The 15,148-nt window shown below is 42.4% G+C and overlaps 1 protein-coding gene across 20 annotated transcripts in view; it reads left to right on the plus strand.

Annotated features, from left to right (window-relative positions):
- Positions 1-15,148, plus strand: part of FOXP1 (forkhead box P1) — a 380,257-nt gene that overhangs the window by 198,676 nt on the left and 166,433 nt on the right. Inside the window, exon 1 of one of the 20 annotated variants that reach the window (XM_085590032.1) lies at positions 6,217-6,486. The exons of 18 other annotated variants lie outside the window; for them this stretch is intronic. The gene's annotated coding sequence lies outside the window, so the exon portion shown is untranslated. Of the gene's footprint in view, positions 1-6,216; positions 6,487-6,532; positions 7,865-15,148 lie in introns of those variants that run through there. One more of the 20 variants, XM_085590031.1, reaches the window with a different exon arrangement.

The raw sequence follows: 15,148 nt of genomic DNA on the forward strand, positions 1-15,148 counted from the left end.
AAGATGCATTCATTGTAGCTTGCAGACCTCAGATAGTATTGTAACATGTTTCAGAGAAATAGCACTTTTGTAGATAGTTGTGGAAGTTGGGTGTTTGGTTTATTTTTCAGATGATGGGAGGAAGCAGTAGCAGAATTCTTGCATGCATAATCAGACAGAACTTTCCAGAAGGTCTTTATTCAAGTTATTTTCTTTTAAAGCTCTGTTTACTCTAAGAATTCGGCTGAGGCAGTTGAAATATGTGGCTGCAGTGGGGAACAAAATACACTGTATGTTTTGTTACTCTCCTTGTTCTGCTTTGACTTGTGCAAACAGTTTTAATCCAAAGGAAGAGGTCATATGGTCTGTGACTGCGGTATCGTACAATCCAGTTTGGGGTGCAAATTACCCTCTTATGGTACATCCTGACATTGAATAGTCTTGTCTGGAATAGGCTGTAAAGAGAGTGTATCCTTCTCTTTCATAAGCCCTTGGAGCAGGAAGCCACAGGCCTTAGCTGTACAGTGTTCAGGAGCCAGCACATCTGTGGGACCGTGCACCTGCATGCGGCTGGAGATGTTCAGACACTGTCTTCAGTGCAGATTTTGAACATTAAACACTCATTTCTGGTTGCAAACGGCCTCCACATGCTGCCAGGGGTTCAGCACCAGAAAGGCCATTTCCTGGAGCACAGAGAAACCTCTGCCGAGCTTGGCAGTGAAGGACCCTCCCAGCCCAGGGCTGAACAGCTGGTTCTGGGGAGGTCATGGGGCCACAGTGCTGTCTGTTGGGAGACTTTCTGTTGCATTGGCATCGTGCATGAAAAAGGTATGGGCAGCCACAGGAGTGCTCAGGATTGTTCACTGTTACTGGCCAAGGCAAGCTGGAGAGGCTCATGTGGTGTCCTGCAGATCCTCTCTGCTGTTGTCTCTTCTTCTCCCAGCCATGGCTGATGGTGGATTGGAGGTGGGCACTGCTCTTTAGCCACGGGTGAATGCAGAAGAGGCAGTAAGAACTCAGTTTCCTGCATCCTGACTCAAAAGTAGGCATATGTGCTTTCTTGGGGGAGTTAGAAACAAATTGGTTTCGACAGAGCTTTTTTAGGGAGTTTTCTCAGGCACAGGATGAAATTTTGAGGTGAAAAAAAAATCACACTTCTTCTCCCGCTTTTCTATTGGGCCAGTGTGGAGAGGACCAACTGTATTTTTGGGTGCTTGGGATCCATGTGTGTGGCTGTTGAGGAACATGTGCTGCATGTACACATCTCCTGCACAGAAATGTGATGGGTGGAATCCTTGCTCTGGACAGAGACTGGAGCTATTCCTGGGAAAGAAAACATCGGGGAAAAACTGGGGATGAAGGCACCTCTTCTTCCTGATTACTCTGTTCTGGCTGATGTGAACTGGCGTGCTGGGTGCTCGGGTAGCACTTGTGTGTTTGTGTGTTAGCTTACACACCAGTGTGCACAGACACATTTGGTTTCCCTGATGTGTTGTGCCGTCTTTGCTGTAATCTGAGAACCACAGCCTGTGGACAGGGCAAGGCAAAGAGTCCATCTGTGTGTCCACAAAAGCTTAGCTAAGTGCATTTTTTTATATTGTGTTATTGTGGGGGGTTAGATGCTCTCCATTGTGGATGCCCAGTGTTTTTGCAAGTCACCCTGCTCAGAAGTTGGTGGTCACAGGGGTTTTTTTAAGGGGAAAAAGCATTTTTCCATTTGTTTCTCTATAGACTGAAACCGCTAAAGAGCCCTTGCTTAATTTTCCACACACAAGGCACACGGTGATGGCAGCATGAGAGAGACTGCAGATCTCAGAAGGTTTGAAGTGTGTGAAAACAAGGAGTCCTAATGAAAAGGGTTTTGCAATTTAATTGTAGTGGGTGTGCCTTTGTTTGTGCAAAGAAATGAAAGTGCTGGAGGCCGAAGTGCTTTCTCTATGCTCAGAATAGGGAGCAGTACAGTACAAACTTCCCTGGCTAGTTCTGTCAAGGTGCCTGGGACCTGCAAGTCCCTGCAGAGCTTTGCCTCTCTGCTCACTGGGACCCCATCCCACAGACTTTGAGTCTTCAGCCATCCAGCTTCACAGGGCTCACCAGAAATACCATGTTTGGCATGAAGGACCTCGCTTGGGTTCCCGAGTGCCTTTCTCTTAAGGTGTTTGCTCACCTCACAGTTTCACTGCATTTGGGAACACCATCGTGTCCTTTGCAGTGGTTTTGAGAGTCGTGACTTTCCCTCAGGATGGATCTGCTCATATCAATGTGTTCTGCTTGTTCAAGGCAAGGGCTTGTTCCTCCTGCCCACTGCCTTGTCAACCCCTTTGGAGTAGTCCATGAATCCCAGTCGTGTGCCAGGAGGCCAAATGCCCTGCTCCCTTCTGCACCAACCTCCTGAGCTTCCCAGTGCCCCACAGCAACACAATCCATTTTAAATAGATGCTGTTTGCAGCATCTTGGACTTGCTGTGCGAGGATGAGAAACGTTAACATAAATTCTTTAAATAACATCTAGTAGTGTTGAATGCACAGAATTATAAAACATTTTTATATTCTGAGACTCATTTGCATCTTCACATTAAAAACTGTGGTTTTCTTCTCAGGGAATGGTTGCAAGATCTGATTTGTTTTGAAATCAAAGCTAAATTTGTATTCTTGCTTTCCTCTTTGCCCTTCATTTGACAAATTTTTCTTGTTCTATAAATACAGAATTGTAAACAAGGGCTAATCCTTAGCAACAACCTGGAAAGTTAACATTTCTCTCCAGCTCCTATTATAATTAATTCAGACACTATGAATATGATGTGATTTACACATAATATTCCTGAGGCCAGGAGGTACTAATATCTTGTTAGAGAACTGAGGAAAAGAACATGCTTTTGTGTGTGCCATATAACATAATTGCACTGCATTTTCTTTCATGAGAAGATGTTTAAAGATGCTTTTTACTTTGCATTTGAAAAATGAAAGGCTTCTGCTTCTGCATTTGGCTGAAATTGTCTTAAATGTGTTTTCCCTCCTGCAGCAGTCAACATTGTCAAAACATTTTGCAAAGTACATTTTAATAATATGGGTTAGGACCATCATTATATTAATTTAATTCTCCGTGTAGGTAAATTCGTAAGATGCTTCCACTTTGTCATAAAAGTTTTTCACAGTAAACATCATCTGTTTTCCCTGTGCAAAAAAGGAAGGAGATAATATAGTCGACAAAAGGATAAATGCCTTATGTGAAAATTGTAAAAGTTTAGCCTGAACACTCTTTCTCTCATGGTCCATCCTTGTATTTTATTTAATTTTCATTTAATTTTGTTTTGTTCTGTTTATATTTGTTCAGGGAGTGTTTTTGTAGTGTTAATCCATGTAAGCCACATACAGTTGAAAACTGGAACTCCCAAAAGGCTGTGATTAAAACATTATGGATGTGGCAAACCACAAATGCAAAAGGAAGTTTACATTTATATTTTCTATATAAAAAATATTCTATTCAAGTTTTGTAATGCCTTGGTATCGTGGTCAGCATTGCCATAAAAATTCTATGTTATATGGAATGATACAATCTGTGAAGCATTTCCCATTATGTAGACACCATGTCTTTAAATTATAGCAATTTCTTAAGATTTTAAAGCAAAATGAGCTCTTAGAAGTGTGATTAATAGCAGGGAATGAGGCTAACACTGGGTCATCAGTGGCACTCCATTACAAAAAAGGTTGGACTAATAAAAGCATCCATCTATTTGACCAATAAAGCATTTGAATGATATGCTTATAGTTTTTATCATAGTGTAGTTACTTTGTACTGAATAAACTGTGATTTTACGTGCTGGAAAAGGAGCGTGGAACAGGCAGCGCGGCTGAGGTGAGAGCAGTTGTCTCAAGTAGGGAAATATCAGGACTTTTATGTGAAGCTTGATGTTTTCAGAAGCCTTCAGGTTGCGGTGTCTAAATTTTTGAAGCTGCTGTGAAATATCTAAATCCCCCGTGACCCGTGCCTGCCTGCCCACAGTCGTTCGGTGAGGCTGGCCCTCGCTGTCCTGCAGGGAGGGGAGAAAGGAGGGTATTGTGTGTAATCATTAATTCAGAGTTAAGTCCCCGGCAGCCCCAGACATCAGAAATACTCTGCTGCAGCACAGGAAATGGGGCAGCACTTCTGTTTTCCTGGTGTGCGGACGCCAACCCCGTCCTCGCGTTGCACCTTTCATCCTGCCTGCTATTATGCTGTCAACCTGATGTATTAAAAAATAGGCAGTTGCCTGAACAATACTGCATTTGGGTTTTATTTAAATACATGTCTTATTAGTAGGTTGTACTGATTTCATGGTTTTGAACCTTTTTTTTTTCTTTTTTTTTTTTTTTTTAAATACAACAAAAGGCTAAACATTTTCTGAAAAAGAAAATGAAGGTTCTTGGCCAGCTGTGGATGTCCAGGATTGTGCTGTGAAAAAAAGTAACAAATATTCTAAAACTTGTAAAAAAAATGATGAGGAGGGAGGCTTCTGGCCATCATGCTGTTTGCACATGAAATGGCAAGGGAGGGGAGATTAGTGCCAGGGCCAGCTGTGACCTTGGATGCTTCACAGATTTGAGACTGGGATGATTTTCCTCAGTGCTTGGCGGTGATGCTGGTGCTCATCGGAAGGTAGGGGTGAACCAGGGAGGGACAATGGTACAGCTGAGAGGAAAAAGGACCCATGGCACAGCCCATAACTACATCCACTAACCCCACCTGACTGGTGCAACATCCTAAAGGGTTTTATTTTACATAGGAGAGGGATGAAGAGACCCATGGAGGTCCCATGCAGGGATTGTGTCAGGGCAGGAATGTAACCCAGAGCCCTGGATTAACCTCTACCGTTAGAACCATCCATCTTCTCTCCATGTACTTCAGATCTCTCCCGAAATCCATGTGCAGGATAGACAATTTAGAGAAACCTCCTTGGAGGAACACTGCCATAGGAAACTTCATGAGTGTTACAAGGATGAGAGATGGGGAGGGAAAGGCTTTCTGGAAGGTGACAGACCCAGGGGATTTGGGTGTCCTGAGCACCTTGAGGACCAAAGTCACAAAGCCTCGGGGCCAAGAGAGGGATGTTGTGTGGGGAGCAGTTGGAGGCCAGAGGTTTTGATTGCAAGAAGACATCCAAGAGGCTGCTGGGTTAACAAAGAGGAGCTAGGGAGATCTACAAAGATCAGAGAATGGTGATGGGAGCCAGAGGCAAGGGGGCTGAGGGTGGGAGAGAGAAAGGAGGGAGAAGAGGGCTGAACCATGGCTTTGTTGCTGCTGCAGGGCCATGGTGTGTGTGTAAACGATTCGTGTCCATGGTCGTGCTGGGTGGGTCGGGTTGTGTCGAAAGCTGTTGTTTTGCTTGTTTGTTCTAGGAGTGAAAATGAAAATTTTGCACCCCACCTTTTGCAGTTGTTGTTTTTCTGGGTTTTCATTTGTGTTTTGGTTTTTTTTTTTTTTTTAATGCAAATGGATCTTTCACATCAGTGGTTTGGCCGGTAAATCTTGTTTTGTGAAATACTTTCAAGTGTTTTCAACTCCTTTCTTTCCCCTTTATCAGAACAGATGCACAGCTCTGTATTTTCCCCTGCTGCCTGTTGTCTTGAGGTTGCACAGCAAGACTGCAAAGGCTTTTTTGTTTGTTGTTGTTGAAGGGGAGGAAAAAACCCTCAATCCACAGAAGAGTTAACAGGATTTCACTTGATCTGCTCGTTTATGCAATGAGTAATGCGAGGTTGGTAACAGCAAATTGTTGTTTATAAGCAAACATGGCACTGTGTAAACAAGAAGGCCTGGTCCCCAACTGGTTTGATTTCATGGTGGTCAGCAGCTGATGCATGTAACATACAACCTTTCTGCTTCTCGAAATGTCAGAAGAATGACTATTTGTTTGTCTTGAGTTCTTCCCAGCTGTTTACTCTGTAATGCATTTGCCTCAACCTTGATTCCCTAAGAGTGGCCCCTTTCTCCTCCCTACTCTGTTTACATTAGTCCTGCCCCGAGTGTCACCTATGAAATCTGTTGATTATTCCACCTGGTTAATGTTAAATTGCTCTTGCAAGATGATGTGTTTGTTCATAAACACAAATGCTGGGCCCCTTGTTTACTGTACCCATGGCAGCAATCAGTTATTAAACAAATATTGCTTTGTTTGCGGGTGTGAGCAGCAGTTTATCCTGCAAGGTCTGGAAAAAAACCTTTAAATGCTGGGATTTTGATAAAGGAGAAAAAGGGGAGCTTGTCCCTGGAATGTGGCTGAAACTCACTTTGGTTTGCTTTGCTTATCTTTAACTTGGGTGAAGGGGCTAGAAAGATTAGCAAGTTGTTTGGTTTTTCCAAGAGATTTCCTTAGTGTAATGATATCTATCCAGTTGTTTGCTTTTTTCAGAAGGGAGAGAGCACTCCTGCAAGACGACTAGCACAGCGGTAGACGATGGCTAGAAAATCCTGCATGGAGCAAACAAGGAGGTAGAAGGTCTAGGATAAAGGTATAGGGCTGTGAACCAGGTAATCACCCCAAAACTATGGACTTGTGTTCTATGTCAGCATTTGGTCAGGGGCTTTTTGGTTTCTGCCTTCTCTCATGTCAGATTTTAATTGATGCATGTGCCCTCAATGGGGTTGGAAAAGGCAAAGCTTTCAGCTTTACTTCTGAGGAGATCTGAGGAAAATCTGTTTTAGAAGCAGAGCTGTTTGAATAGAGAGAAAATACCAAATTTAAAAACGTGCTTTGTTGCTCCTCCTCCTGCAAGTGAGATGACGGAGCTGCTTTTCTTCTTTTTATAACTGGAAAACTGCGTTTACATCTGCTAATTTCTCTGTGCTGCCTGTTTGTTCTTTGGTTTCTGGGAGTCCTAATTAGAGAGAGCCATCCTGGTAGTTGTTGCTTTTGGGTTGTTTTGAAAATGAGCAAGAAAAACTTGCTCACACCATCTTTGTTTTTCAAAATTACTGTTTATTATTGTTTCTGAGTGGGGCTTGGATTTCAAATGCCAGGCAGGACCTGTTAGCACTAACAGTAAATGGCTAGGGCTTTTCACACAAAGGGAGTAAACCCTCTTTGAGTGACCTTGAGAAAGAAATGTTAACTCTTTTTGTGTGAAGGTGTTGTTTTTTCCTGTATATCTGAATTAATTTGTTAAAATGTGAAGGGATTGTCTGTTCCTTTATATGTGAATTCATTTATTAAGATATCTTGGATATACATTCATAGAAGGGATAAAATGAAATTATTATACTCTTCATCCTTTGGAAAAAAAGGCAAGAAAATAGACATAAAAATGTGATCCCCTGTATTCCCTAGTTTGCATCAGTGATCCAAACAATACTGGTTGTTTGGGCTGCTGGAGCAGTGTCAGGGCTGGAGGGGAGCGGGAGGTACCTGAAGTGTGTAAGTGGACAAGCTGGTCATTAATTGACTCGTGTTACTGCCATGAATCAAACCTTTGCTACCTTGAACAAAGTGAAAATGGCATCGTGCAGAATTGTTAGAGTTGCACCTGGCTTTGAGGTGGTTTTTGACTTCTGGAGGTTGCTAGAGAGTTTAGATATGCTTTAATGGAGATGTGCATGGAGGGTGGGAGTCTAATTCATCTACAGCCAGCACTTGGTACGAGGTTTCATGTTATCTTGTTGGAGCAGCGCTGCTGCTGTCTGGCACAAACTGACTGTATTTACTAAATGCAACTTTGGTCTTTTATTTGGTTGAACAGTCACCTGTTTTTCTGTGAGGCAGACTGCAAGAGTTTGTGATGCAAGCTCAGAGCAGTGTGCATGCAAACAAATAAGTCTTGGCTGTGAGAGCAGCTCTGCAGTTTCTGTTCCTGTTCTGCGCGGAGCAGCAGGGAGCCCCACGCTGCTGTGATGCCTGGGCTGGGATGAGCAGGTGGGTACCTCCCCAGGGACACCGACCACGGGGCCAGCACCGAGGGGACTCTGCACCTCACCCTGCTGCACTGGTGACCTTCCTGCTGGAGGAGTCACTCCTCTGGTGCCATGGTGCTTGTGTCCGTGTGGTAGAAGTCACGGAGTCGTGTGGTTCAGTGAATTATGGCTTCTGGTTTGGCTTGGGGTTTTTTTTGGCCACTCGCCATTCCTTTCCTTCCAAATAAACTATGATTCCCGTGATGGTAAGGATGATTTCTGTCAAGCTCATGGCTGAAAGACAGCTCTCCCCAAGAGAGAGGAAGGAACCTCACTCTGCCGGTGATGGTATGTAAATGATTACATCATATTTGCCAGTCACTTGGAAGTGGCCCAGCTCTAGAGCTTTTATGCGTCTATGGCATGAGCTTCATGCTGAATATGGATTTAATAGCTGTCAAGCTGAGATTGAGATAGAGCTGGCTTTGCAAAAGGGGTATATTTATCCAAGGTGAGACTGAGAGTAACTTCTGTGTGCATATGTAAAATGAAGGGAGAATGCAAAAATCTAATTTGATGAAAGTTGAATTGTTCATTGTCTTTCTAATGCTTTGCATGTTACCTCATGGAAGGGAGTGAGACCTGTTGTCTTCATAGCTTGGTATGTTTTAGTGCCCTGGTTTTTCATGGGGACCAGCTCCAGCTCTTTTGAATAGAGAAAATGGCAAACTTTTTAATGTCTGTTTCGATTAATTCTTCTTGGATTTGCTCAGTCTCTGTTCTTACTGATTGTGGTCAGCAACACCTCAGCAGAAGAGGTTTCCTTAGGGGTAACTGCACTGACTGGTTCTCTGACAACTTAAGTTGTTTGACGATGATTTCACAATAAGTTAGGATGGCACAAGTGGGATTAGGCTCCTGATTCCCCTTCCCTTCTCTTCACTGCAGCAGTCTTAAATTTCAGCTCCTGCAGAGCATCAGTCAGCCTTTCACTGAGCTGCCTCCAGATGATTCCAGGTTGCTGCGGCCCTGATAATAATGCACTGTTGCTGGAAAGAAGGGACCCAGGAAGTGTGAGCCACACACCCCAACAGTGAAAGAGGTTGTGCCATTGCATATAGTTAAATAAATTAAAAATTGTGGCTATCTGCTTCTAGACAGGAGCTGCCATTCAGGAGATTTGAGGATGGCAAGAGGACATAAATGCATAATAGGTGGTAAAAAGCCAGGCTGGAAACCATCATGACCCACAGGGAGGAGGTTGGATAACCTTTGTTCTTCTCCTGTTGGCCAAGGTGTTGTATTCTACCACTTTTGGAAAGCACGGGCTTTTCATTTCCTGAATTTAGACACAGCTTCATGTTTTCCTGCTCCTTGCTTTTACTTCTGTCTCCTTTCTGTGGCTCTGCATCACCAAGTAGTTCTACCCCAGCATCAGCAGGGCAGGAAGGGGGAGCAGCCCTGTGTAAACCAGGTGCCAGGGCCGTGGCCCACAGGGATGCTCCAGGAGCAGTGAGATTTGTTTCCCTTTCCTGGAGAGGCCAGCACATCACCTCTGCCGTGTGCTCAAGTTCCACTGGCCCAAGGCTTGGGATGTGTCCAGCCAAGGTGATAGCATCAAGAGGCAGAGCCAAGGATGTGCTGAGGGTAATCCCATTTCTTCTGGACCCTTTATTTCCTAAGCACTAAATGAAATTTCAGATTTTAGATATGTCTAGACATATACAGTGCACGATAAAGTTGATAATACATTAATCATTTTTAACAACAGGTAATATGCATAATTTATGGTGTTACAGTGCTATCTTTTTTGATATTTATGATGGATAATGCTCAGTTTTTGCCCTCATATTACTGCTTTAAATTATACCACAAGAAAATTAATGAGAAAGTAGATTTATGGCTTTCATTTGTTTGTCAATTCGGAAATTAATTGGGTGTTAATTTTAGCCGTCCCTCATCAGACCAGGTCTTTAGTATGTGTGCATTACTTTGCATTCATTGAAGCCTACCTCCCATTTACTGTGGGTCACTAGCTTTGCATACATTAAAATAGCCCTCAGGCTCATTCTCTTGATTACTTTTTGAACTGCCATGCATTAGAAAATTTACGCCTTTCTGTTATAATTATGAAAATTCTCTGTTGGAAGATGGTGCTTGCATAACAGCAAGTGTACAGTGTTGCTCGGCGATGTAAGATCATATAGCAAATCCCAATACGTTTTTGTTCTAATCCTAGAAAATAGCACTCTCGACAATCTTTGTTGTGCGAGTTTCATCCTTTGAAATTTCAAGGATCCATTTTAATGCATTGAATTACCTCTTTAAGCTGAGGAAATATCAAAGGATTTCACCTCATCGCTGTCTCTTTGTTTCCTCTTTCCACACATCCCGTGCACGTTCCTTCCCTTGCCTTGCTCCAGGTTTGCCTTTCCTCCTCCAAACCCCGCTGTCAGACGTGACTCAGCATCACTTTTTAGGACAGCGAAGCCTGATTTGCTCTGTTTGCTACTATTTTGGTTGATTCCTAAAGATGATCCTTAATTGCACTTTGAATCCCCTTCTCCTTTCTCCTACTCCTGCACAATTCAGCAACCACCAGTAGTGTGTAGGCGAGTGGCCTTCGAAGGGGTAAGCATGAAGTTTTATCCAAAAAGTACCCTAATGTACTGACAGTTGATCTATAGTTAGTTAGTACATAATTATACCTAAAATACACCCTGTCAGCAGGATAAATGACGGCTACTGAAAACTCTAAAAGCATGACGGGTGTTCACCCATCTGCAATGACGAGAGCGGAGGGGTTTGTAAGTTGAGAAAGGCTGGTGAGTTCAGCATGATCTGATTTAGTTAAATCATGCCATATGTTGGGATAGCTCTCTCTAATAGTCGTGCTAACCACAAACACAGGCAAAGAGAAGTCATCTGGTCCACCTGGCTAGTTTGGACTTCCCTCCCCGGCGTTATTCCTGCACTTAGCATGGTGGCAGCCCTTGAGCTGCTCATGTGAAGCTGGCTGATTCACAGTTAATTGTGACATGGTGTAATTTAGTAAATGAGCAGCTGAACATCTGTACGCCTTCCCCCACGGCACATCAAGCCTTACCTTACACAAGGCTTTTAATTTCCACTAGTGAATCCTTTTTCTTTTACTGAACTCATGGATGGCGGGATGGTGCTGCTGGCAGCCTCGCCAGCCTAGGCACGGGGTGTCAGCTGGAGGCGATGGGTGTTTTGGCTTCAGCTGGGGGACATCAAAACACGTTCCTGGAAAAATTCACTGCTGGTGGTGGGATGTGGAGCCTGAGGTGCTTTCCCTGGCAGGGCACTTGCTCCAAAGATACCGGGACTAAAAGAGACCACCTGTGAGTGGGGCAGGGGTCTCCTGGGAAAGCTGTCGGGTTCCTCGTGTCGGATCCCGGCAGTGCCAGGCTGGTGCTGCAGGGTGTTTGTCCCTGTGCTGTGGGTCAGCAGCAGCTCTGCTCCTGCTCTCTCTGTTCCCTTGCTGGTTGCACTCCGGAGCACGTTTCGTTTTCAAGAGGTAAAATCCTGTCTTTGCGGTGTTATGTTGTTGTGGAATTCTTCCAAACCGCGTTTGGGGTTTTTTTTGTTTTGTTTTGTTTTTAATAATTACATGGATAAATGCTCTAAAATTATTCTTGAGCCTGTTTTGGGGAGCTGCTTGTGACAAATAGGTAGAACTTTTATTTATAAACCATGCACGTATGGCTACAACGCTTGCTGGAGAATTTCGGGCTAGATCGTGTGATTTGATCACTCACTTAAAACTGATTTTAGCATTGACTCTTCTGCCTATAAAAGTAGAAATACATTTTATAAATCTGTGTTGTGTTTAATTTACATGTCCTTTCATGGCTGGGCCAAATTCTTTAAGGGCATTTATTCTGCTTCATATAAATAATTGATCAGCCAAGTTAATTTACTTCTGCCTGACTTGGTCAACCTTAATTAACTGCCCTGGAATAAAGACTGAACTTTTTGTTAGCTTAAAATCTTTCACAAATGAGGCAAAGAAGGGTTGTATTATGACAACATTTTTGCTCTAGCACTGATCCCAGGGGCTAGAAATGCCTAATGATCTTTATGTGCATATATGTATTTGTAAACACCTCCAAGTACTAACATCTGAAATATAATCATGGACCTCAAAGAAACTTTGAAACACACAAGCTACATTGTGAATCTGTAGTCCATGTTAAGTCTGGAAGCATATTTAAACAGGGATTTTAAGGCTAGAAGACCCCAGGGGTGTTTTTTTAAAGGTGAAGATATGCTTAGAGACATAGATTGGTGCTTATTGAGGAATCTTAAAAATGCCTTACCAGATGCCTTCGTGTATGGTGAGGCATCTAGAGACATCTGACTATCAGTCCCTTAGTCTTTCAGACTTGGAGTGGGTCCTTATTCTGACAGGTGCTTCAGTCAGTAAATCCTCCCTCATGCTGACATTAAACAATGCTGCTTAGTCTTCAGAAACTATACTGGTAGCAGAATTGCAGCAGTGGCACACTTCAGCGCCCACCTCCTGCCTACTAATCTCCATGCTTAACCTTGCTCATCTTAATAGGCCAGTGGAGCTGAGGTGTGTATCAGCAGCATCTGGTGTTACGGACTTTATGGATGCATTTTTAATGCATAAGCAAAGAACTTTTTCAGAATTAGGATTCCTTTCGGTTCTATTTTTTTTACCTCAGAAAACTGACACTGGATTAATTAGATTATTTTGTGTCAGGCAGAGTTCACATCTGATCTATGTTTTCTCAATTTTGACCATGTCTTTAAGAAATTGGCTGTCCCCTGCTTTTCTCCAAGTAATCTGGAAGATGATTAGCTGTTGTCCTCCTGTTCACAGAGTGCCTATAGATTTCACTTCACTGAAATTTTGTTCCATTACCCTGAACATAACACATTCACCAAAGAGATGGGCCCAGCTGTAGAGCTTTGACTTTCTGTTTGGCTGTGCATCAAAGCTAGAAAAAGTTCTGTGCAGGTTAAAATGGGAATCTGAAGAAACTGATCACTCTTCTGAAATTTTTAAACTAAGTCAACATTAAGTCAGAACAGTTCTTTTATTATGTGCTCCTTGATTTCAGGATAAAATTTCACAAGCTGTTGTTGGTACTGCAGCCTACCTTTGGTCCCTTCATAGGGGAAAAACATCTTGTATCACCTTTAATAATTCAGAGTCATTCTGTATCCCTCATAACATGAAATATCATAGAATTTTTCTATATATAGCAAAAAGAAAAATACTTACACTGGTAACAACCCACATATTTTAAGTGCTAAAAATGCATTTTTCTTTGCAGAATTGATGAGAGAATCATTCTGCTTTCTAGAACACGAGATAGACGTGGGCTCTTCTGCCGTTAAATTTCTTAAGTCAGAACCAGTGTTTCTGCCTATCATGGAAGTAGTTGTGGAGTATTATTATTTCTTATAATAAATAGTATTATTATTTCTTATAATAAATCATTATGCATAACAACTTTTCCAGGACTGTGTTGGTTGTATTCAGACCAGAATCACAGTTTGTGATACTTCACCTGGAGTTTCAGTTCAGTTCCCACAGAACGGAATTATGTTGCTTAAAGTCAACCTTGCTTTGCATTTTTCTTTCATAATTTTGAATGACAAACTTCAGTAATAGGCTCCTGTAAGTTCATCTCCTCTGTGCTGGAAAGAGACAATTATCTCAGCCATCCTCGGTGTGCGATCACCTCAGCTCATTTAGGTGTGCTCAAAAAGACAAATAATAATCATTCTTGCAGAAAGCTCTCACAGGTTGATTTTTCATGACATGACACTTAATGATCAAACCAAACTGTGATTATTCATGTCAGTTCACATTTGACTTCAGTGATGAAATAAACAGTTTTATCTTTTTTTCCCTTGATATACCAGTTTTCTATCGGAGGTATTTTAACAAAGAGCTTTTGTTTTATACAGGCATCTAGTTTAAGTTACATAGAAGTTGACTGCTTGTAAATTGGTGTTTAAAAAAATTTTGCTTAAAGATGTTAACTTCTGCTTTAAAATAATTTTTTGAAAGTTTAAACATGGTCCCTTAGCAAACTCCAGCTTCATTTCTTTGGTAGCTGCTGCCAGTTCTGCTGGGATCCATAGGGTTGTCACAACCAGTGGAGGCCCTGTGCAGCTGAGCTGGTAACTGGCTGGGGTTCTTCTAAAGGTAAAACAGAGCATGAAATTTGTCATGGAAAAGGTTCTCAAGAACTATGATCTTTTTTTCTGACCAAATACAATAAATAATCTATTTTTTTCTTAGTCCTATAGGTTAGAAAAATTGTTGCAATTTCTACTGTTTTTTCTTTCCAGGACCATTTTGCTGTCCTAGGGACAATAAATAATTTCTTGACCAGTTTGGGTGTGAATTATTTTCTGTGTCCTGGAGATATTTCGCTCAGAAGGGCAAGCCAACAAATCGTGATCAGGCAGTGATGGATCTGCTCCTCAGTGGTGCACATTCTTCTTGCTGCTGTCAGAGCTTTGCTTTGTGCTTCCTCTGACCCTACTGCTTATTTATCCAGGTTCTCACTTCCCATTTGTTGCATCAGAAGTGCTGGAAAATGAGATGTACTTCTTTACTGTTCTGACACATGAGTCTTAGCATATTTTCACCACAAAGGCTGCTGGAGGCACCTTCCACCAATTTTTGAGTGTGTCCTTCCTACATCAGCTTCAGCCCATGGAGGGGACATGCCACCCACCATTACTGTCGTACTCCAAAACAGACAAAGGCATGAGTCTCTGGGTTTAACCCTCTTAACCCAGTATTTCCTGGTGGTCATTGTCTTCATTTGCTGCTGGGGTTAATTGATGTAGTGCTCCATTTTCTCCAGTTGAGACCTGACTCCAGATTCGTGTGGAAGCAGAAAACAATGACATCAGTTCTTTCCTTTTGATTTGTCATGGGGTAAAAGAGGTAAAACCTTTTTTTAGCAGTGTAACGTATAAAAACTGCCTGGTATGTCTTTAAGTGACTTGGGAGCTGTCTGTGGATTCTCACTCCTGTGTCTTCTTCCAAAGCAACCTGTGCCATGCAATCACTTCCTGGTGTGTAATCCAGCCTTGCCTGTTAGATGTAAACACTTATTTAGACCTTATCATACTTATGGGTTTTCCTTACAGTGCTGAAAATGAAAAACACACCATACTTGGTGTGTATCAGAGCAGGATCATGTTAAAATCCAAAAGCATTTCCTAGTGGTGTTGGGAAAGCTGTAGGTTTGTTTAGATCTCTAGAGCTTATACACAGGAGTTCACA

The sequence above is a fragment of the Lonchura striata genome, chromosome 12 (genome assembly GCF_050655825.1).
Source record: "Lonchura striata isolate lonStrDom1 chromosome 12, ASM5065582v1, whole genome shotgun sequence".
Taxonomy (NCBI): Eukaryota; Metazoa; Chordata; class Aves; order Passeriformes; family Estrildidae; genus Lonchura; species Lonchura striata.